Source organism: Lucilia sericata, unplaced genomic scaffold (assembly GCF_015586225.1).
Source record: "Lucilia sericata isolate MDLA Ls3-8-SP2 unplaced genomic scaffold, ASM1558622v1 Contig000138F_arrow, whole genome shotgun sequence".
Taxonomy (NCBI): Eukaryota; Metazoa; Arthropoda; class Insecta; order Diptera; family Calliphoridae; genus Lucilia; species Lucilia sericata.
In genome coordinates, this window is record NW_023994170.1 from 195,615 (window position 1) to 218,663 (window position 23,049).

General features: G+C 28.6%; 1 protein-coding gene across 7 annotated transcripts in view; it reads left to right on the plus strand.

Annotated features, from left to right (window-relative positions):
* LOC119601033 overlaps positions 1-23,049 on the plus strand; it is a 309,656-nt gene that overhangs the window by 167,720 nt on the left and 118,887 nt on the right. The window contains exon 1 of one of the 7 annotated variants that reach the window (XM_037951714.1): positions 10,449-10,535. The exons of the other annotated variants lie outside the window; for them this stretch is intronic. The gene's annotated coding sequence lies outside the window, so the exon portion shown is untranslated. Of the gene's footprint in view, positions 1-10,448; positions 10,536-23,049 lie in introns of those variants that run through there. 7 annotated transcript variants of the gene reach the window in all.

A 23,049-nucleotide genomic window follows, 5' to 3' on the forward strand; every position in this document is an offset into this window, starting at 1 on the left:
TTTACTGTTATACATTTTAAACAAAATGTCTACGGACTATTTTTTCTTAGATAGTATAAAATATGTCCCTGAAGTTATATATAAATCGGGAAATCATAAGTCGTAAAATTTGGAGGTCAAAGGTCAAATTTTGCAATATTTGGAAATTCTCATTGAAACATATCGAAATATTATTTATTTGTTAGCCATATTTACCAAAATTACAGGAATTTATAGTATATGATCCGATATTTAAAATAACAACAAAAAAGGTAAAATTAACCTAAACTGACATTTAAATCGGTAGTTATCATTACTAGTTTTTCAAACGACAAAAATGAAGTAGTCTCATGAAATCATTTAGAATCTAAACTGACAAAAACTGCATTGGTCTCACGTAATCCAAAGTTATGGATTTTATTTACAATTTAATCGAATAACAAACTGTAACATACAATTACATGAGGCTAATGGACTTTTTTGCCGTTTTCATTCAAATTTGTTTACAAATTTAAAAAAAAATTAAAACATATATGCCGCACCATAAAACATATACATTTGCATATTCTGTTTTCCCTTGTTATAAGACATTTTTGTTACTCAGTACAACTGGCAGTCTCAATTTTTTAGTAAACTTTCTTCAGGATCTTATAAGAAATATTGTTCTCACGATTTATCGCTAAAATATTTTTAATATAGATATTTTCTGTCGACTTTAGTGATATTTTTGTAGAAAAATGTAGCCAAGTAACCTACAATTTTATTACAGTTTAAACTACCTACCTTTCTAATAGCAACCATGGCAACAAAAACTACTAAACAAATTACAATACAAAACAAACAAAACATTACGTTTAAAAGACATTGCTGTCCCATTAAAACTCACACATTTATACATAAATTAAGGCTGAAAACGAACAAACATTTCGCTTCAAATAATACATAAGGGAGAATCCATGTGAAAGCGGACAGTAATCGGATTTACCATCTCCGATTTTAATGAAACTTACCACACGTATAATACATATATATAATATGCTCCACATATCATTGACTTTTTGAATGGAAACTCATTCCAATATAAAAATATCGCGATTTGAAAATTAAAAATATGTAAAAATTTCATAAAAGTACTTATATATATATAATTGTCCATAACTCTGAAACTACTTAAAGTCCAACGTAATTTTAGACATCATATTAAAGCCAAAGATATTCGCTTGTATTTATAAAAACATCTTATTTTGGTTTTAATGCACACAATAGTTAAAGCACACTTTAGCCTTAAAATCCATTAATAAAATTTTGATATTCATAAACAAATAAGATACTTTTAAGAAAAATAAATATACATATACATATACGGCTTTAATAAATGTTTATTTAGTTCAGATGTATAAATATAACATATAATATCGAATTATTATTAAAAGTATCCGAATAACGGATATTTTGCTACAAAATAAACATTACTATTGCACATTTTCTTATTTTTACTTATTTTCCTTGTAATTTTTGCAAATATTGATAATTTTTTCGATATTTGACTAATTTTAACACCGGCGAATATATTTCGCATTAGTATAACACTAATCAATATAATTTACATGATTAATTACTTTATGGCATTATATTTAACCAAAAAACTTTGAAAAAGGCAAATCCAATGATTTTGTCCATCATTTGGTTGACAGACGGGCATTTCCAAATTGTCTAAAAATAGTGATGACCAATTGGAATATTGTCAAATATTCGTATATTAATATAATAATACCCAGATTTCAGTTTTTTTCCCAAAATGTAATGGTTTAAATTTTTTCTGGGATTTTATTTACAAAATTTGTAAACGTTAAAATTAGAATTTTATTTTTTTTTTTAAAGAAACCATAATTAGTTTTCGCTATCAACCTAAAATTACCAGAAAAAGCTTTATCTGAGAAAAAATATTTAAAAATTAACTTATTGTTGGCTTAAAGAAGGGTCTAGCCTAAAATAAAATTCTTATATTTGTCAATGGCTTATTGAAGGTGTTTTAAGCTATCTGACGTTTATGAATACGATTTTTCTGAATTTTGCCTAAAACAGTTTAGTGTAAATAAATTAATAAATTAAGGCTGAAACGAACAAATAATTCAAGTAATCACAAAGCTCTTGACCAAAAAAAAAAATACATCAAAAACGTGAATTTTGAAAAAGTACGGGAAAATTAAGAGCCAAATAATAAAAAAATCTTTTTTTAAGTTAAAAAATTATTTTTTTGATAGATATCCCAATCGCATCCCATTATGGTACTATAAAGCAAAAAAAAGCCCCCATTTTGAAAAAAAAATATAAACAATTTTTTTTGGAAAAAATGAAGAAATAGCTATCTGAAATCCTTTGGAAAATTTTTGCTAGTACCAATAGGTGAAAAGTTACACTCATTTGAATAAAACCCTGTATGACCAAAATGCCCGGCAGTTCTCAACCGATAGAGCTGAATATTTATGTCTGACCTACTATCCAATAGTACTAACCTTGGTGCAATTTCTTTCAAATCGGAAGACATCAATTTTAAAGTTGGGTAACTTGACACGAAATTCCCCATATGTTACCTCTTAATTAAATAGCTATCACTATATCGGGTACATAATGAGTTTTGAAAAATTAAAATACTAACTAGATTTAACCCTTTCAGGGTCAAAAATAATTTATGTCTAGAAAAAAACTTGAAAACTTATATTTAAGATAATTTGAGTATGCTGAATCCGGGAAAAATAATATTTTTTGAATTTGAGTTTTCCCTAGTGAGTTATAGAAGGTCAAAGTTAAATGTCGAATATATTCGACATTCGAAAAACAGTCTCCAAAAAGTACAACCAATATTTTTTATGAATTTTTTTTTGTAAAATGTCTTCTTAAACTTCTTTCAATACAATACAATTTAAATCTGCATAGTCCGATCTCCTAAAATACATTTTTTTGGCCATTAAATGAAGCTGTTTTTTTTTAAACGTTGTTAAAAAGCACTTTTTAAAAAGTAGTCATAAGTGACAATTTCTTAAAATCTGATTTTTAAATACTTTTAAAATACGGAAGATCTTTCAAAATCTCAATTATAAATATAATAAAGTCTTCATTTTCATCTAAAAGAAAAAAATTTAAAACTAAAGTTAAATATTATACCCAAAAAATGCTTAAAAACAGAGTCTATTGTAATGTCGAATATATTCGACAAAACCACGGAAAGGGTTAAAGAAAAAACATTTTGGTGAAATTTTCTGGTATTTAACTTTAGCCCCCTTTGCCTACAAGCTCTTAAGTCATGACTGATGTGCCTGCCTCAAAAGGCATAGTCTGAAACAGGCCTAAGAAATAACATGACAAGCTTATCAAATATTGACGTAAGGACAAACGATTTGAGTAATGGTATCTTAGAATTTTCATTTTAGGCAAAATATCAGCAACTTCCATTTTGTAGCGACCCTAATGTATGTTCATACATATCGCTCATTTACTACAAGACTGTCATAATCCAAAATTCGGGTTTTTTAAACTATAGGTATTGTTTTCGGTGTGGGAACGATTTTTTTGTTTTAAACGTGAATAATAATACTTATTTTTTCACGAATATTAATTAGATAAATAAAAATTAAATTTCATTTTAAATGAAATCTGAGTCTGTTTTAATTTTTTAAATCCCTTGATTTGTTTTAAAGTTATTTAAGAAATAGTAAAATGACATTTAAAGCCATTTTCTCACAACGACCTTTTTTGGATTATGCCAGTCTTGTAGTAAATGAGCGTATGTGCAATAGAAGTATTCCAAAAATATCGATTTTGCTCTGATGGGTCTTACTTTGATTATTACTATTTATCAAAAACTTATTGGTGTAAAATTTTAGTCACATCGGATAACGGATATCCTTACCCCTACGGGTTTAAGGTGTATTTAACCATTTTCAATAGACTTTGGAATTAAAATTCAGAATTCAAAAGAAAAATTTGGTATATACATACATACATACATACATACATACATACATACATACATACATACATACATACATACATACATACATACATACATACATACATACATACATACATACATACATACATACATACATACATACATACATATATACATACATACATACATACATACATACATACATACATACATACATACATACATACATACATACATACATACATACATACATACATACATACATACATACATACATACATACATTTTACGTGACGATATGTATATATGAAATATATTTCAACTACTACCTCTATCATTGTTTTGTGTCCTTGTGTCAAATAATGCAACTTATTTATATTAAAACTTACCACTTTATATTAAAACAAGTAAAAATGTTGTATTCGGCTGTGCCGAATCATAAATACCCTTCACCATAGTTTTTTTTTAATTTTTTCTAACATTTATTAAACACACATCTTTTTTAATTTTTCCCCAAAAAATCATTTCATTCACGCCATTGACCGTGATAAACAAGAAAAATAAAAACATTCTAAACGCTGTTTTTGTTTTCAATCGTTAAGGTCCAAAGGCATACAATACTTTAAGGTGGAAGATAGTAGGTTTATGTCTGACCTACTATCCAATAGTACTAACCTTGGTGCAATTTCTTTCAAATCGGAAGACATCAATTTTAAAGTTGGGTAACTTGACACGAAATTCCCCATATGTTACCTCTTAATTAAATAGCTATCACTATATCGGGTACATAATGAGTTTTGAAAAATTAAAATACTAACTAGATTTAACCCTTTCAGGGTCAAAAATAATTTATGTCTAGAAAAAAACTTGAAAACTTATATTTAAGATAATTTGAGTATGCTGAATCCGGGAAAAATAATATTTTTTGAATTTGAGTTTTCCCTAGTGAGTTATAGAAGGTCAAAGTTAAATGTCGAATATATTCGACATTCGAAAAACAGTCTCCAAAAAGTACAACCAATATTTTTTATGAATTTTTTTTTGTAAAATGTCTTCTTAAACTTCTTTCAATACAATACAATTTAAATCTGCATAGTCCGATCTCCTAAAATACATTTTTTTGGCCATTAAATGAAGCTGTTTTTTTTTAAACGTTGTTAAAAAGCACTTTTTAAAAAGTAGTCATAAGTGACAATTTCTTAAAATCTGATTTTTAAATACTTTTAAAATACGGAAGATCTTTCAAAATCTCAATTATAAATATAATAAAGTCTTCATTTTCATCTAAAAGAAAAAAATTTAAAACTAAAGTTAAATATTATACCCAAAAAATGCTTAAAAACAGAGTCTATTGTAATGTCGAATATATTCGACAAAACCACGGAAAGGGTTAAAGAAAAAACATTTTGGTGAAATTTTCTGGTATTTAACTTTAGCCCCCTTTGCCTACAAGCTCTTAAGTCATGACTGATGTGCCTGCCTCAAAAGGCATAGTCTGAAACAGGCCTAAGAAATAACATGACAAGCTTGTCAAATATTGACGTAAGGACAAACGATTTGAGTAATGGTATCTTAGAATTTTCATTTTAGGCAAAATATCAGCAACTTCCATTTTGTAGCGACCCTAATGTATGTTCATACATATCGCTCATTTACTACAAGACTGTCATAATCCAAAATTCGGGTTTTTTAAACTATAGGTATTGTTTTCGGTGTGGGAACGATTTTTTTGTTTTAAACGTGAATAATAATACTTATTTTTTCACGAATATTAATTAGATAAATAAAAATTAAATTTCATTTTAAATGAAATCTGAGTCTGTTTTAATTTTTTAAATCCCTTGATTTGTTTTAAAGTTATTTAAGAAATAGTAAAATGACATTTAAAGCCATTTTCTCACAACGACCTTTTTTGGATTATGCCAGTCTTGTAGTAAATGAGCGTATGTGCAATAGAAGTATTCCAAAAATATCGATTTTGCTCTGATGGGTCTTACTTTGATTATTACTATTTATCAAAAACTTATTGGTGTAAAATTTTAGTCACATCGGATAACGGATATCCTTACCCCTACGGGTTTAAGGTGTATTTAACCATTTTCAATAGACTTTGGAATTAAAATTCAGAATTCAAAAGAAAAATTTGGTATACATACATACATACATACATACATACATACATACATACATACATACATACATACATACATACATACATACATACATACATACATACATACATACATACATACATACATACATACATATATACATACATACATACATACATACATACATACATACATACATACATACATACATACATACATACATACATACATACATACATACATACATACATACATACATACATACATACATACATACATACATACATTTTACGTGACGATATGTATATATGAAATATATTTCAACTACTACCTCTATCATTGTTTTGTGTCCTTGTGTCAAATAATGCAACTTATTTATATTAAAACTTACCACTTTATATTAAAACAAGTAAAAATGTTGTATTCGGCTGTGCCGAATCATAAATACCCTTCACCATAGTTTTTTTTTAATTTTTTCTAACATTTATTAAACACACATCTTTTTTAATTTTTCCCCAAAAAATCATTTCATTCACGCCATTGACCGTGATAAACAAGAAAAATAAAAACATTCTAAACGCTGTTTTTGTTTTCAATCGTTAAGGTCCAAAGGCATACAATACTTTAAGGTGGAAGTACACAACACGCACTGAGACGGCAACGCATTGTACGCTTTTCAAACTTTTCGCGCTTTACAAGCTGCAAGTTACACACCACGCGTCAATTGCATCTTTCTTTTAATGTTTTTTAAGACTATTACTGTTTTAAAAATCAAAATTTTAAGCTTTTGTTTATTTTGGTGTTTTTCGCACACACACAAATCACAATTATACACGACAAAAAAGACAAACAATGATTTTGACAGTTTTGTTTTTGTTCTCATTTTCTCTTTCTATTCTTTTTCGTACGTCAAAGATGAATATTTTTCAACTTTTTTATTTCGTGCACAAGTTTGACGTATTGAATGTGACCGCTCTCATTTAAATACATACAGTAAACACAAGCTGTCAGTCGCAGTTCGTGTAAAGGATTGTATGTGTTTGGACCTTTAACGTGCTACAACAACGTACTCACATACAATCAAGCACAATCATACAATCAAGCACAATGTAGAATCTACATGCAAAATATTCTCTTTTTTTGATAAAATTTTCAGAGATTGTCTCGGATTTTTGTTAATGTATCTGTTATTTATGAACGGATTTTACTGAAACTTATCGAAAGCATGTCTGACAGAATTATTGAAGATTTGGATCCCGAAGATATCTGGGGTCTGCAGAAAACTGATTTCAATAGACAGACGGACATGGCTTAATCGACCCCGCTATCTATAAGGATCCAGAAAATGTATACTTTATAGTATCGGAAAATTATATTTTGCAAATTACAAACGGAATGACAAACTTATATAATGTATAAAAATACATAACATTTTGTTCAGAATAAATGCCAGATAATCAAATCGAGAACTTGTGTCGAAACTGCAATGGCAGTAACTACGTTAGTTATAGTTTAGGTTAAGATTTTAATAATTATTGAACATTTCTACTTAAGAAAGATTCAATAAAGAGTAAATAAAATAAAAAAATAATAAATGCAAATACATACATACATAGTTTTTATACTTCACTTATAAATGGGTAGGATCGAATTCATATTTTGAAAATTTTCATAAAAGATATGCCTTAATATTCATTCCTACACACATACATGGTTCACCTTGAACGGATTTTCTAAAAAAAATCATAAGGGACATATAATAAATTAAAATGTTTTCAAAGAGATCTATTTGAAAATAAACCTTTTGAAGAATTGGTGTTCGATATTTAGAAGTCAAACTGTACTATTTAACACATACATACAGTATTTATACACTTGTGTGATATGAATGAACCAATACCCTGCAATTATTGAGACAACTCGTGTATAGAGTACTCCTCAAGTACTGATCCAAAACTAATCCAAATATTTGGAAAAAACATAGTCCATTTTACATTGTGTTGTCCTAGGTGAGGACCACGTAATTCATCAATGCATTACATCGGAGTAATCCCAAAACTTAAATTATGAGGGTACGTGATCCGCAACATAGTCCTATGTAATGCGTTCTACAGACCATGTTGTTTTCAAAAATAATAAACGAATCCATGTTTGCATTACATAGGACTACTAAACGGATCATGTACTTCAATAATGTTTACAGGCGAGTAGTTTTTGGATTACCTAAATGGATTATGTACTCCAATAACTTTTGCGGGGTACTTCAGTTTATTTGAGTATGATTGATAGTGTTGCCAAACGTACCGAAGATTCACGTGTCTCCACATAATAAAACCAGGTTTTCCTCATAGCATTTTACACGGCGATGTAATTCAAGACAAGTACACACCACGCTCGCTTACAAACAGGTAGTTAAATAAGTCATTAACACGCTCGCTTTACTTAGTTAAGTAAATAGTTTTGTTTTTAAACGAGAAAGAATATGATATTCGTGTTTTTTAGTCAATTGATTACTCACTGCACCACTGCACAGTGCGAGAAATGCCCAATCTGGTGGCACTTTATTTATATCTTTATAATTAGATGACTAGCAACAAGAAATGTTCGAAATAACAAGCTTTGGTACGATAGTATAAAATATCTTTAAAGGTTAATATCTTTAATAGTACATAGTATTGTGCTTAGAGAATTATGTATCTCAATCGATTTCAAAACATTTTTAAAAGACGTTAGTTGTATTTCCTTATTTTTGGACTTACAACATAATTTCATGTTTCGATAAACTGGCAACTCTAGTACACAAACATTTTGTTTCAATACAAAAAATATATGAACTCACAACAACAACCTGCCACCCTGCCAGCAATTTTGTAGTCGACTACGAAAAAAAATAAATTTCTAGTTAACTTTTAAAGACTGAATATAAGCTAACTACAATGTAATGTAGAACTGTCCCAAAATTTGGTATTTGGAAACATAATTAACGAAATTTTTAAGACTAACTACAAGCAAACTAACATGTAATGCAGAAATGACCCAAAATCCTCTGGAGAGAATTTTATTTTGACATGTTTTCCTTGGTTCTGTATATTATGAATGTTATTTGTTAACTTTTGCAGACTGACTATAATCTAACTACAATGTAATGTAGAATTACCCCAAAATTTGTTCCTCTTGTTTTCTCATGATTCTTTATATTATTTTGAATTTTGTTTTCTATTAATTATATGTTTTCTTCTAAACATTGTGAAACTAAAATCAGTAAATTGGACAAATTAATTATAAAAGGTTGAACTCGGTCTTAAAATACTAGAATCTGCTGATTGACACTGTAAATATTATTATATTAATAATTAACATTAGACTTAATATTTTTAAATTTATTTTAGATCCCCTGTAGGAAACTGATGTCTATTGATTTTTACGAACTTCTATCAGGACTTGTAAAAAGAGACCATATTACATAAACTTTCCAAATCTTAAAAAGGTGCCTATTTCCTGAGTATTTTCAACTACTTAGTGGATCTAAAGAACTTGAGCCGATATATACATAGCTTCAAGAATAAGCACTGAATCTAATTTGCTTTCAGATTTCTTTGCGTTTAACATGTTTTTCATTATTATCAAAAATGAAAAAATAACAAAGATATTTTAATAAAGTGAAATGTAATTTAGTTATCTAATAATTAATTAAAATGTAGTTAAGTTTTACAGTAGATAATAAAAAAGAAAACAATTAGTTGACTTTCCTGCAACTAACTTTATTTTAGTTAATAAAATGTTAACTTTAACTAACTTTAAGTTAGTTGAAAAGTCATGAAAATTCGTCTAATGCCTAGCACACTATTATCTGAAACAGGGGTTATATGGGGGCAAAGGCAAATATGGCTCTATAAAATCAAGACTTGTAGATATAGATTCTACAACATTTAACATAATTATAAACTCAAAAGCCCTATTCGGAGGGTACGGTTGTAATGAACCGATTTCAACCATTTCCAATTGCGTTTTTCCTTGAGTCAAAAGAAGAGTATGTGCCAAATTTCATCAAATTGTCTGGAAAATTGCGACCTGTAGCATGCGCACAAGGTTTACATGGACAGACAGACGGACGGACATAGCTTAATCGACTCAGAAAGTGATTCTGAGCCAACGGGTATACATTAAGGTCGCACAATCGCATAATACCCTCCCCACTATAGTGGCGTACGGTATAAATAGTCAGTTGGTTCCATTAAAAATAATCCAAGTATCAACCATAACCACAGTAGACTTTTTCTGCATTTAAAGTTAGTTGAGTTGCTGACAGGGCAACTACATACAAGTTAGTTTAAGCACTCATCAGAAAATACATAGGTACATATGTACAAACATATGTGGGTGAATAAAAGAAAACTTTGTTTTATGGGCTATAGGAATTTATATTTTTTGTTTTGAATCAATTGTAGTTCTGTTTGCAACTTTACAAAGTGAAGAAATGTGGATTTAAACAGGTGAAACAATAAATAAATAAAGAAACTAAACAAATAACCAAATTATTAAGTAATAAGCGGCAAAACTTGCCTTTAAGAAAATACTTTGTAAAATTAAAATTTATTGATTTATTACAATAATGTGTATGAATGAGTATTTCTAAAGACTTTAAAATTAATTTCATTTAACTTAAACCAGCATAATTAAAAGTAAGTTATTTAGTGTAGTTCATATAAAAATTATTTTATGTCAATTACATACAAATATTTTGATACAAAATAGTAAATTGTATACTACGTACATACAGTGTCTCATATAAGTATTCGAATTTGGTTGTACTTTGAAAAGAAACATAATTTAATAATATTTTTTGTGTGTGAAATGAATAATTAAATTTGTTATATTGTCTAGAGAGTCCTAAGGTATAATATCACACTCTTTAAAATTTGGAAAAATTGCATTTACCTCAATTGATTTAACTTTTTTTAAAAAAAGTCTATAAAATTGCCTCACAAAAGTATTCGAATTTTTCCTGTATTTCATATATGGCCATATTATACGAAACACAAAAATTATAATCGAGTGGTTTCTTGCTTAAAATTGTATTAAGGGGTCACTATCAACCGAAATTATATATTTTGGGTCCATTTGTTCCACAATTTTTGAGCATTTGTACCATCTTTTCATGTAATATCATTAAAATGGCGATTTTTGACCATATTTGCAATTTTTTTCCTTTTTTGCAGAAATAAAACCAAACTTTAATATTGGAATTTAATAGACCCCTTGAGGTATCTAAAAATAATAATTTTTGTTATAAGGATCTGTACTTAAAAGTTCCAAGATGTATTTTTGGTATCGTTCTTCTGTTTCTAATTGAATTGTATGGATCTTAAGTCCCTTTTCGTACCATTAGGGTCGATATTTTCCGACAAAGTTGGCTAGTATACATTCATGTACATATTAGCACTAATATATTTAAAATTTTCAATACATTATATCGGTATACAATTCCAAAACATGCCTTTACAAAACGTCATCCTATACAGTAGATTTCAGTTTTTACTATTTGTAACTTTCACGCTTATGTTGCCCATTACAATAACACTGTAAGTCCAAAATTTTGGGTTTATTTTAATCATAGTAATCAATATTTAAACAGGTATCGATATTTTTGAGTTAGACCATAATTATATAGTGGCATGCAGCCTGGAGGTCATTGGTGCATAAAAATAATGATACTACCATATTGAATGGTGTTTCTTCGAGGCATGTTTTGGAGTTGTACACTTCCAAAATACATTGAAAACTTAAAATATATAAAAGCTGATATCTAAAAGAATATATACAAGAAAACTTTCCCGAAAATTTTTGACCCTAGTATTATGAAAATGGACTTAAGTTCCAATATATTGAATTAGCGACAGAATAATGATATCAATAATATATCTTGGATCGTTCAAATACAAATTATTGTAACAAAAAATACTATTTATAGATACTCCAAGGGTTCTATTAAATCCCAATATCAAATTTTGGTTTTATCTCTGGAAAAAAGAGAAAATACTACAAATATTGCAAAAAAATCGCCATTTTAATGATATTACATAAAAAGAGGGTACAAATCCCCAAAAATTTTGGACCAAATGGGCCAAAAATATATCATTTCGGTTGATAGTAACCCTTTAAAACCATTTAAAGCATAAAAACCATTCGATTCTAAAATTTGTGTTTCGTATAATATGATCAAATATGAAATACAGGAAAAATTCGTATACTTTTGTGAGGCAATTTCATGGACTTTTTAAAAAAAAGCTAATTTAATTTATGTAAATGTAAATTTTTCAAGTTTTAAAAAGCGTGATATCAAACCTAAGGAATGTCTTGACAATATAACAAATTAATTTATTTTTTATGCACACAAAATATATTATTAAATTTGGTTTCTTTTCATAGTTCACCTAAATTCGAATACTTATGAGAGACACTGTATGTATGTATTTACAAAATATTTTCACTTACAGCACTTAAGTAATCATTTTAATGGCATAGAAGTACACTAATATTTATTACTCATTGATATTACTCATAATTAGATAGATTAAAACTTTACAAACTACAAATTACTTAATATATCGCTCATTTACTTCAAAATTGCCACTACATAAAATTGGGTGTTTAAATTAATGCGCAATCTAGCGCGAAATTGGTCGAAAAAATGTACGTTTTCAAAACAAAATTTGTATTGCTTTTATACTTACCATATTCCCACTGTGCTCAAGGGTAAAAATATATTTTTTTTACTACGAAATTAACATCGGTGTGGGCAGTCAAACAAGAGCAATTTTATATCCTTCACCTTCGTGAGGGGGGTATATACATATAAATTTGCCATTCCGTTTGTAATTTTCACAATATAATTGTCCGACCCTATAATCATTGCCTTATGTATATTGTTTTTTTGTTTCGTATGTTTTTATTATTATTTCCGTTTGTTTCATTGCGTTGTGTATTTTGTTTGTGATTTTTTAATATGTTTGGATGCTGTAGGTTTCATTGCCTTGTGTATTTTGTTTTTTGTGCGTTTTATTTCGTTTAGCGTTGTTGTTGTTCCTTCTGTTTTGCTATTGCTATAATAATGATATAATCGGAAAAATAAAATAAATTTAAATTTTATAAAATTAATATTTTTTAAGATAATATAAGATTCGGCACAGCACTCTTACTTGTTTTAAATAAATTTTTTTGCAAATTTCATATAAATTCTTTGATAGTTTGAAGTGATTTTTTAAAGATCGTGAGAAGTTAAATTACAAAATTATTTCATATTTATTAACTACAAGAAATGTTTATATAATTGTATAAATATGTAACATTTTAATGATATGGTTCGCCAAAAAATTAAGATCGGAAAGTGTTGGTATATTGAAGTTTTTTTCAAGAAACTTTGTATTTTATTAAAGTTTTTAAATACTACTACCGCTTATTTCTGTATATATTTTATATACGTTGGAAAGAGTAGCTCTTTGACTTTAAAATAGTATAAAAATTGGCAAATTGTCCAAAAATTTCTTCAAGATCTTTGCTAAAATCTGAAATTTTTGGTAATGGCCAGTAATAATTTCATACATTACATGGAAACGAGTGTTCATTATCATCCACATTATTTCATTTAGATTAATAGGTTATTACTGGTAAAGAACAAAACACTTTGGATTTGTTATAGCTGAATTGTCTAGGACGTTCATTTAACAAACAGGGGGTTCGTGGTTCGAGTCCTGCTGGATACCGTTTATTTTTTTTTTAATGGCATTCATTTATATTTTTTTGTAAATTTACAAAAGGCGACATGATAGTGGAGCATCGAGTAAGGGGCTAAAGAGAGAAACATAGAAAACAAATAAATGCCTGGGTTCAAATCCCGGCTAAGGAAATTTTTTAATTGCAATTTGTAAAACTTTTTGTAATCAAATTAGTAACCATTTATTAATTTGTTTAAGGTAGGTAGGTACATATTATTTAAACCTCGTCGAACAAAAATAATTAGTTTTTCACCCCAAGAGTAATTAGTTTCCACGTGATTCCAATATTACTTCCTAGCTTACTATGTAATGAAAGTTTTTGCTGGGTAATTATGAAAAGTTGCCAAATGAAGATTTATTTAAAAAATGCAGATTGTAAGTATTATAATATATGAATTTGAGTATTGACTTCATTTGGACGATTTTTTTTAACGAATAGTACTTTTGGTACCGTTTCTCATGTTAAGTTTAAACTTTAGCTGTTATAGTGTCTATGATATACGAATTTTAGTATTTAATGCATATGGGAGGTGCCACTCCCACTATTGGCGGTCCGCCTATATTTGTTTTACAGATTTGTACTTATTGTATACTGTATAGTACTGATAGTATGCAGTACAATACTTAAGAACTCTAATTGTTATAATTTTCCAGATTTAGTTATTTTTTTCATTTCTGAGGCACCATGCCTACTTCTAATAGTTCGCCCATTTTTATCAAAAGTTAATATGGACCCCAAAAACCAATTTGAGAACTCTATAAGTTATAGTTTCATATATATAATTTTAATTTAACATATTTAAAACTTATGGAAGGTGCCATGCCCACTACTGCTAGTGCGCATATTTATCCCTCAAGCATTTGCGTAGATATTAATGTTGCGTGAGTAACATTTAAGAACTCTAGCTGATGTCGTTTCTCATATATACAACTTTTAATATCAATTTTGTATGTAGGCATGGCACCTCGCACCCTTAAAGATTCAGAACAAAAAGTGTCCGAGGATAAATACTTCAACAATATTTCAAGAAAATCCAATATTTCAAACAAAGTTTATATACTGAAAATATGTAATGAAAGGTTCCTTTCAGTCTATTGTATTTTGACACACTTATAATATGTGCCACGCCTTTTAAATATTATTCCCATTCCATCGATATTGTAGCTCATTTAATTTTCTAGTCACATAATAAATTTCAGATTTCTAAGTGCTTTCTAAGTCGAGTTAAACACAATTGCGCGCTAGATTAGGCATTTGGTCCACTGTGCGATTGTATATATACTAGGTTTATAACCTTAATTAAGTTCCATCAATACCTGGTAGCAAAAAGTGTTCTAATAACGAAAACATTTCCTCGGGTCATTTTAACAAATTCCGCTAGAAATCGATTTTCTAAAACCATTCGCAAACAAATTTACAAGAATTTTTAATAGTTTAATCTACAAGTTTGTGTACTAAATTAAAAAGAGGGATATATCGAAAATTTCGCATTTTGTGTTAAAAATTTTTTAGAATAAATATCGAAACCTTTAAAGCGTTTGCAGCGGAAACTTTTTCAACGCTCGGAAAATGTGATATATTTTTTCGACTTACTTTTTTAAACTTTATGTGGAATGGATAGCGCCGATTTGATATGTTGAAAAATTGTACACATGTGCGTATATTAGAGTGACCGCAAAAAGTCGATGTTGGAATCTTGTTCGTCTTAACCCCATAAAATGATTCCCCTTTCCAGATATTGAGAAATTTGAGCTCGATTAATAAACGTTAACACGTGCCGCTCGTCGCTCAAAGTTTGAAAAAATCCAAAAAGCTATTATATGAAGCTATAACTCCAGAAAGGTAAATAGTAGAAACACGCTTAGTACCTCAAAACAAAGCTGATAACGTACTTCAAAATTTATATTATATACATAATTCTTGTTACTTTAAGTCAAACAGAGTTACAACAGATTTTGTCTCCAAAAAACGTGACCTGGTCGCGGTTGGAGCATACTTCATATATTTTGATATTATGGATGAATGTTGCTATTAGGTAAATATTTTACATATCGTCATATGAAATCCAAAAAGCCCTAAGTTACATTGAACAAATTTTTCAGGAGAAGCAAGCAACCTTTTAAAATGATAAAAAAATCCAAAAATTTTCAACATTTTCTCAAGTTAAGCTTATTTTTTATTGACAAATTAGTATTTGAAGAAAATTTTTCGGTTTTAGTTTTAATTACGGATATTTGAAACTTACGCCCTTGAGAATTTGTTTCTTCTGAAACCCAAATGGGCGTAAGTTACATTAAAAAATAGTAAGTTTCAACATTTTTAACTAAATTAAAATCGGGGTTTGTTGGACAAATAGACCGAAACATGGAAAGCACAAGGCTTCTTTGTTTTCATAAAGATTTTCGGAAATTGGAATTTCTTTTTTGAAAAAATTCTAAAGCTGTTAAAAAAAATCTGTAAATTGCAAGGTTTTGCTAAAAGTACCATTTTTGTTTTATTCGATGCCAACTTATAACATTTTACAATTTCGAAGTTGAAAACTAAAAAAAATTTTTAAATTTTTTATGAATTTTAAAGTATTTTTAGAACATAATCTTTTAGAATTTCGAAGATAGCGACGTTGATTTTGATTGTAGGAGTGTGAAATTTAACAGGAACATGTATTATAATACGGTGCATCATAATCAATCAAAAAGTCGATTTTGATTTTTTTGTAACTTAGGGCCTTTTGGATTTCATATGACGATATTATTGTTAAAGTATCATAATGTACATAGATTAAGTATTTCAAAAAGATTTAAAACAGAAAAATTGGTTGAAAAATGTGAATGTTATTAAAAATTCCCCATGTCATTAACGTGTCCCAGATCACTTGATTAGGAAATGTGGAAAAAAATTTAACTTATTTTGGAAAATATTCTAATAAATCTATTTTATTACATAAAATATATCTGTATTTACTCGAATATAAGTTTTGTTCTTAAAAGATATCCAGGTTCACGATATCTTAGCTATGATCAAAAAAATGATATTTTTTTACACGGCAGTTTCAAAACTCCATTTTCAGTTTTTTAAATCTTTTTTAAACATATTTTAAAATTTTTAAAATATTACTCAAATATCGGCTATCTCAGTATCTGGAAAGGGGAATCATTTTGTGGGGTTAAGACGAATAAGATTCCGACATGTTTTTCTCCACATATAAGATCCGGTCAGTCTAGTGTATATACATATGTACACTATACATACTTAGTCGTATCGTCACCTGAAATGCAAAAGAGCGTAACAACACTTTTAAAAATTTTACAGGGGAACTAAATAAAATAAAAACTATTGTTGTTATAAAAACGACATTTTCTTACAAGTATTAAGTATATCTCAACATCAATATCGTTTGAATATTCAAATTGACTTTCTGGCTTGTTAAATGACTAAATAGTAAAATTTCATGTCAACAAAATTTGCCACAACGTGTAGTTTGATGCAGTGGATCATTTTCAATCAATAAGTCGATTTTAACTTTTGTTCTGTTTTTTTTTTTTTTTTGTTAAGTTTTTTTGCATTTCAGGTGATGATATATTGATCATATACCAATGCATCATAAGAGTCCTACAAAATGAAATTGTGAATATAGTACATACAAATTTCAATGTTGTAAAAAAACACAACTAAGTTTTATAGTTTTTATAACCCTACCATTCATACAAAGCTCCCTTCCGAAAATTAATCGAATATCAATTCACTTACTGACTGACTCAAACAATTGTCCCTACAGCATGTATTTAAAAACATACATATTTTGTAATATTTTCTAAAATATTTGTTCGATTTACAAAAAAATGTTTCTTATGATAGGTAATACTATCCTTATAAATTTTCTAATTGCAAAAATTTCAAATAATGCTCTATGTTTTGTAAATTGTCTTTTGAATGCAACACCTCTATAATCAAACTCAAAAAATAGGTAAGCATAGTTTTAATAGCGAATTGGGGTAACATCTTAAAAGCTATTTTTCACAGATCATGACCGATTCACTATAGATTTCAGTATGAATATTCAGCCATTCTGCATGAATTGATTATTTTAACATTGGTTTGTTATTAATTCTATATTATCTTATTTTTTTTTTTCCAAAGTTCCCCATATGTGTTCTATGGGATTAAGATCTCGACTCTGAGAAGGGTAGGAAGTATTAATTTGCGTTGTCACGTAACCATGCAACGAACTTACAATCGCCTCCTATGTCTAATTTTACTGCATTGGCTTCCAAATGTTGTTTAGAAATATTTATGTCCCGATTATCGTTTACAACACAAAAATGTTGTGTTGTCTCGGATACAACATAACATAAATCTTTTTTACAATTATGGTTTACAACATCTAGTTGTTGAGTATGTCACAGAGTTGTATTTTAATTGTAGTACACATTTCCGTAAAATTACATACCTGCAAGCAAAAACTATCAAGTAAAAAAAAAAAACGATTGGAAAAATAAAATCAATGGATATTAACGTCGATTTATTTTTTGAGGATGATGATGAGGACAGCAAGAAAACACACATGGCACGTATTCGGAAAAGTATTCGAGACAGTTCCAATCCAATGGAACTAGCAAACAATGAGTATGTACTATTTTTAAAAATTAAGCATGGAATTGCAAGCATTTATATTTGAATAGAAAAGGATATTACAGCTTGAATGTCATGATCGTAAGTATGTTATGTTTTCAATTAAGTGCTATAATTATATTCTCGGTATCCCGATTCTAACCACGACTCCTTTGTGTGGAATATGAGTGAGCTGAAACAATATTTACAACATAATTTGAAAGATAATACCTGGATTTTAGGTAGGAAGTGTACTGCTTCTTAGATGTCTTTATACTAAATATGTTATATATATTTTTATATGTTTAGGTGATGCTGGTTATCCGTTGGAACCATTTTTAATAACGCCATTTGAAGTGCTGCAGAAGGATCACGAGAAAGACGTTTTAATACTGTTCACGCAAAAGCAAGAAACATTATTGAAAGAACAATTGTGGTGCTTAAAAGCAGATTTCGATGTTTGCTTTCTGCAAGAGGTTTGCACTATGCTCCCGAAAAAGTGACTCAAATTACAAATGTGTGTTGTGCATTACACAATTTAAGCCAACATTTTAAAACAGAACATCATGAAGAATTGCCTTTTCCTTTAGACTCGGAAATAGAAGTTGGAGATGATACAGCAACAAACATAGAAGAGTCTGCACAACAAATTAGAAATAATTTAATGCTTGCAATTTTAAATGAATAAACATTTCGTATCTTGAATCATATTCAATTCTTTATTTCACTTCAAAAATAGTTTACATTAAAAAAAGAAAAAAGGACAACTTAAAAATATCACAAAAAAAAAAAAATAATCATGTGATCTAAATGATCATGTAGATACTTAAACATATCAAAATAAAATTTGTATATCACATCTCCTGAATTCTCTTATTTGTCAATTCGATTTTGGCTTTAATCAGTTTCATTTGCAAATCAGCTTTTTTCTTTTTTTTTTAACTCAATCGTTTTTTTGTTTATTTCATAATTCTTGTATGAATTCTTTTCCAAACGTTTTAATGTCCGCAAGATCTCTTCCTGATTTTTTGCTTGATTTTTTAACACTTTCAAACGATCGTCCTCCAGCTTATTTTTTGATTGCCTGCGACTTTTTGGTAATTGCTGTTCGGTACTGTGCTCTTCAGCAATCGGTGAAGGTTCCTCAGGTTAAATACTGCTTCCCCCTCATCGGAATCTCCTTGTATTTCCAAACCCATTGCAGATCAATTAGGGTTGACTTGTGACTGCATTGAAACAAGTTCTACAGTGCTATGCTCTAACGGGCTCAAGCTTACTTCCGTGGACGGACCACCACCAGTGGCTTGAAAGGTTCTCTTGTTTGAAGCTAATTTTCTTTTTAAATTAGCTTTATGGTGAGTCCACACCTAAATTAAAAAAAAAATAATTTGTAATATTTTATAAATTTATTAATCCATCTCCATATATAGTCTAATACGAACTCTTTGCCATTCTTTTGTATTTCGAATCGGTGGTCCCAAGGCATTTAATTGCACCGTAAACTGATCCCATTTATCTTTGAGCTGCATTTTATTAAAACCAAATGGTAACTTTCCGCGGGCAATTTCTGGATTTTGAGTCATCACCTCCACCAATTTTTCCATCTGCTTTTTATTAGTTATTTTTCTAATTAATATTTAAAATTAATACTTACAAATTCTTCTCCATTTTATTTTTCAAAATTTTAATTTTTAAAAATATTTATTTTTTAACTTATAAAGTCAATAATACAACAGCTTATGAGCAGTTGTAAGTTTTTGACACTTCTAACAACACATAGAAAAACATGTTGTAAACGATAATCGGAGTAAATTCACATAGACAACACAAATACAACACTACACATAAATGTTGTCAATCATAATCGCAATTTACAACATACAACATTAGAATAACAAATGTTGTGAACGATAATCGGAGCATTAATTAATTACATTATCCATTATCCTTCCACGAATATGATATTTCCGAAACGTCCTACAGACATTAAACCCCTCACCTTCACCATACCACCTACGGATTTCAGACTTGCTTTATGATTTTTAAATTCACAAGCGACATTTTGTTATGCCACATAAATCTTCGACTTTCTGATCCGAAAATATTGTACTTACAAAATATAGTTTTCCAGTTGTATTTCGCTTTGCGTAATATTGGGATACTCCAAGCGTTCTTCACATTCTTTACTGAAATAAATACGTTCTTAGGTGGAACATATGCCTTATATTGATTCAGATGATGAAAATTTTTATTTTAACAAATTAAGTTATATACATATTTTTTATTTATTTGCATTTTTTTTTAATTTTATTTTTTATTTGCCTCTAATCAATGAAAACAAACAGCTGATTATGATAAATACCCGATAAAAATTAGATATAACATCCATTCATTCGTATTTAATTCAAACTGAATTACGTACGAATTTCGCAGCTGAAATTTTGTATGGTGAATAAGAGCGTGAATGACGGATAATTGCATCATGTGAACGGGGTATTATGCGTTGTTTGTATTAAATGCGTGCTTTCGTTTTATAACCTGGTGGAGACCATTTAAACTCAATTTATACTTTTGGAGAACATTAAATCTCTTAAACTTAATTCTGGTGTAGACCATTTAATACTTTTTTTTAACTAAGTTCGGTGCTCCAATTTCCAATATTAAGGTATATGTTGTTAGCAGTGTTGCCAGAAAATGAATTTCAAAATATTCTAAAACTTCAAAAACTAAGTGCTAAAATGTTCTACGGAAGAAAAAAAAGTGCTAAAATTTTTTAATCTAACAAAACAATATAAATGTTTGTTTTTTTCTAGTTTTTATTAAAATACTGATGATGTAGTGCATGACTCCAAGATTTCTGGTACTATATCTTCATCGTAATCCTCATTTTGATATTTTTCAAATGTTCGTATTTTTTTTAATATAAAATTTTTATATATTCATTAACAACATTTTATTTTGTAGAAGATTTTTAATAAGGCCTTATGTGTAACAGCATGCATTTTCGAATTTGTATTACTGAACATAAAATTCAGCTTAAATACGATTTCGAATTTTATTTTAATTATAGACTTTGATATCAAAAGCCTTTCAAGTTCAGCATTAGAAAAAGGTGAAACGAGTAATGACAATACAAAAATAGACAATTCATTAAATTAATTTTCACCGATAAAATTTTCAAAATTATATACTTGAATTTAAAAAGCCATTGTATCAGATTTTTGTCATAATGTTGTTTTGTAATATCCAACCACTGATTTTAAATAATATTTTTATCAGTTAAACTAAACTTAATTTTTTATAAAAAACATAGAAATATTTTTGAATTTTTTTTTTATCAAGCAAATTATGCTAAAAAGCATTTAGCATAATTTTTAAAAACTTCAATGCATTTTCACGATGCAAAATGCTAAATCTAGCACTGAAAGTGCTAAAATGACAACACTGGTTGTTAGGTTTGTTTCTACGAACACACGTATGATAACCTGGCAATATGAGTGCTTAATGCACCGCCGTCCTTATTATAAACCAAAAAAAAAAAAATTATCCCAACAACATATTTCATACAAAAATTATTTTAATCTGCGATAACGGTTAAACGATAACCGCATGCTGTGATATTGGCCCAAGTTTGAGTGCTTTAAATAAATACAGGCTCATCATTATATAAATAGAGTTTTCAAGAATGTGACCGTCAAACGATGCTTGAAGTATCTGGAAGGTGTCCTGGAAATATATAGAAGATGATGCCTAGGCATAAATAACGTGACCAGACATCCCGCGAAAAGCGGAATAATCCAATCTTATGACCAGTATTTTAAGTCCCTGACCTAATAGACGATTTAATTTATCATTACTTAAAGTGACTGTGTATCAGACCGTCAGAGTCTACTTATCAGTAGAACTAAGTATTTCCGTTTGTGTTCCCATTTTGATTTGTTTTATTTTTATACCCTTCACCTTCGTGAGAACAACTCTTAGCTATTTCAATTACACTAGCTTCTAAATCATATCTCATATCCGGTCAAATTTTCGCTCCAACTGAATATCAATACATTTTCCGCGGCCCCTATATGTAAACGTTTCCAATTTTGCCAGTAAATTTGTACATTTCTGCAATATATTAAGTAGAAGATAGTGGCCTAGATACCATTTTACAACATTTTGCAAAAAATGTTAATTCATTACTCATTTAAATTATAAATTTTTTGATATGATCTTTGGTAACGGCATTATTCTTATACTTATTTTAAATATAAACAAAGCAAAATTTTACCGAAAGACTTCAAAACAACATAAGAAATTAGAATACCTCATTTTAATGCACCGTTATATTTTAGACTGTTTTTCTTCTGTACGGAAATTTTTTTGAATTTAATTTTAAAGGTGTTGCATTCAAAAAATAATTTACAAAAACATAGAGCCATATAGTAGCATATAGGCGAAAGGGATTGTCAAAGACCTAAGTCCCCTGTCAAAAACCTAACTGGTGAGAATGGATTAGTAAAAGCACAAAAATAAACACAGTTGTTCAAAAGGTACTAAATAATAAATTAATTTTTGATACGTTATTTTTTGTATGTTATTACTAGGATTTCATATACTAGTGAATAAAAATATTAG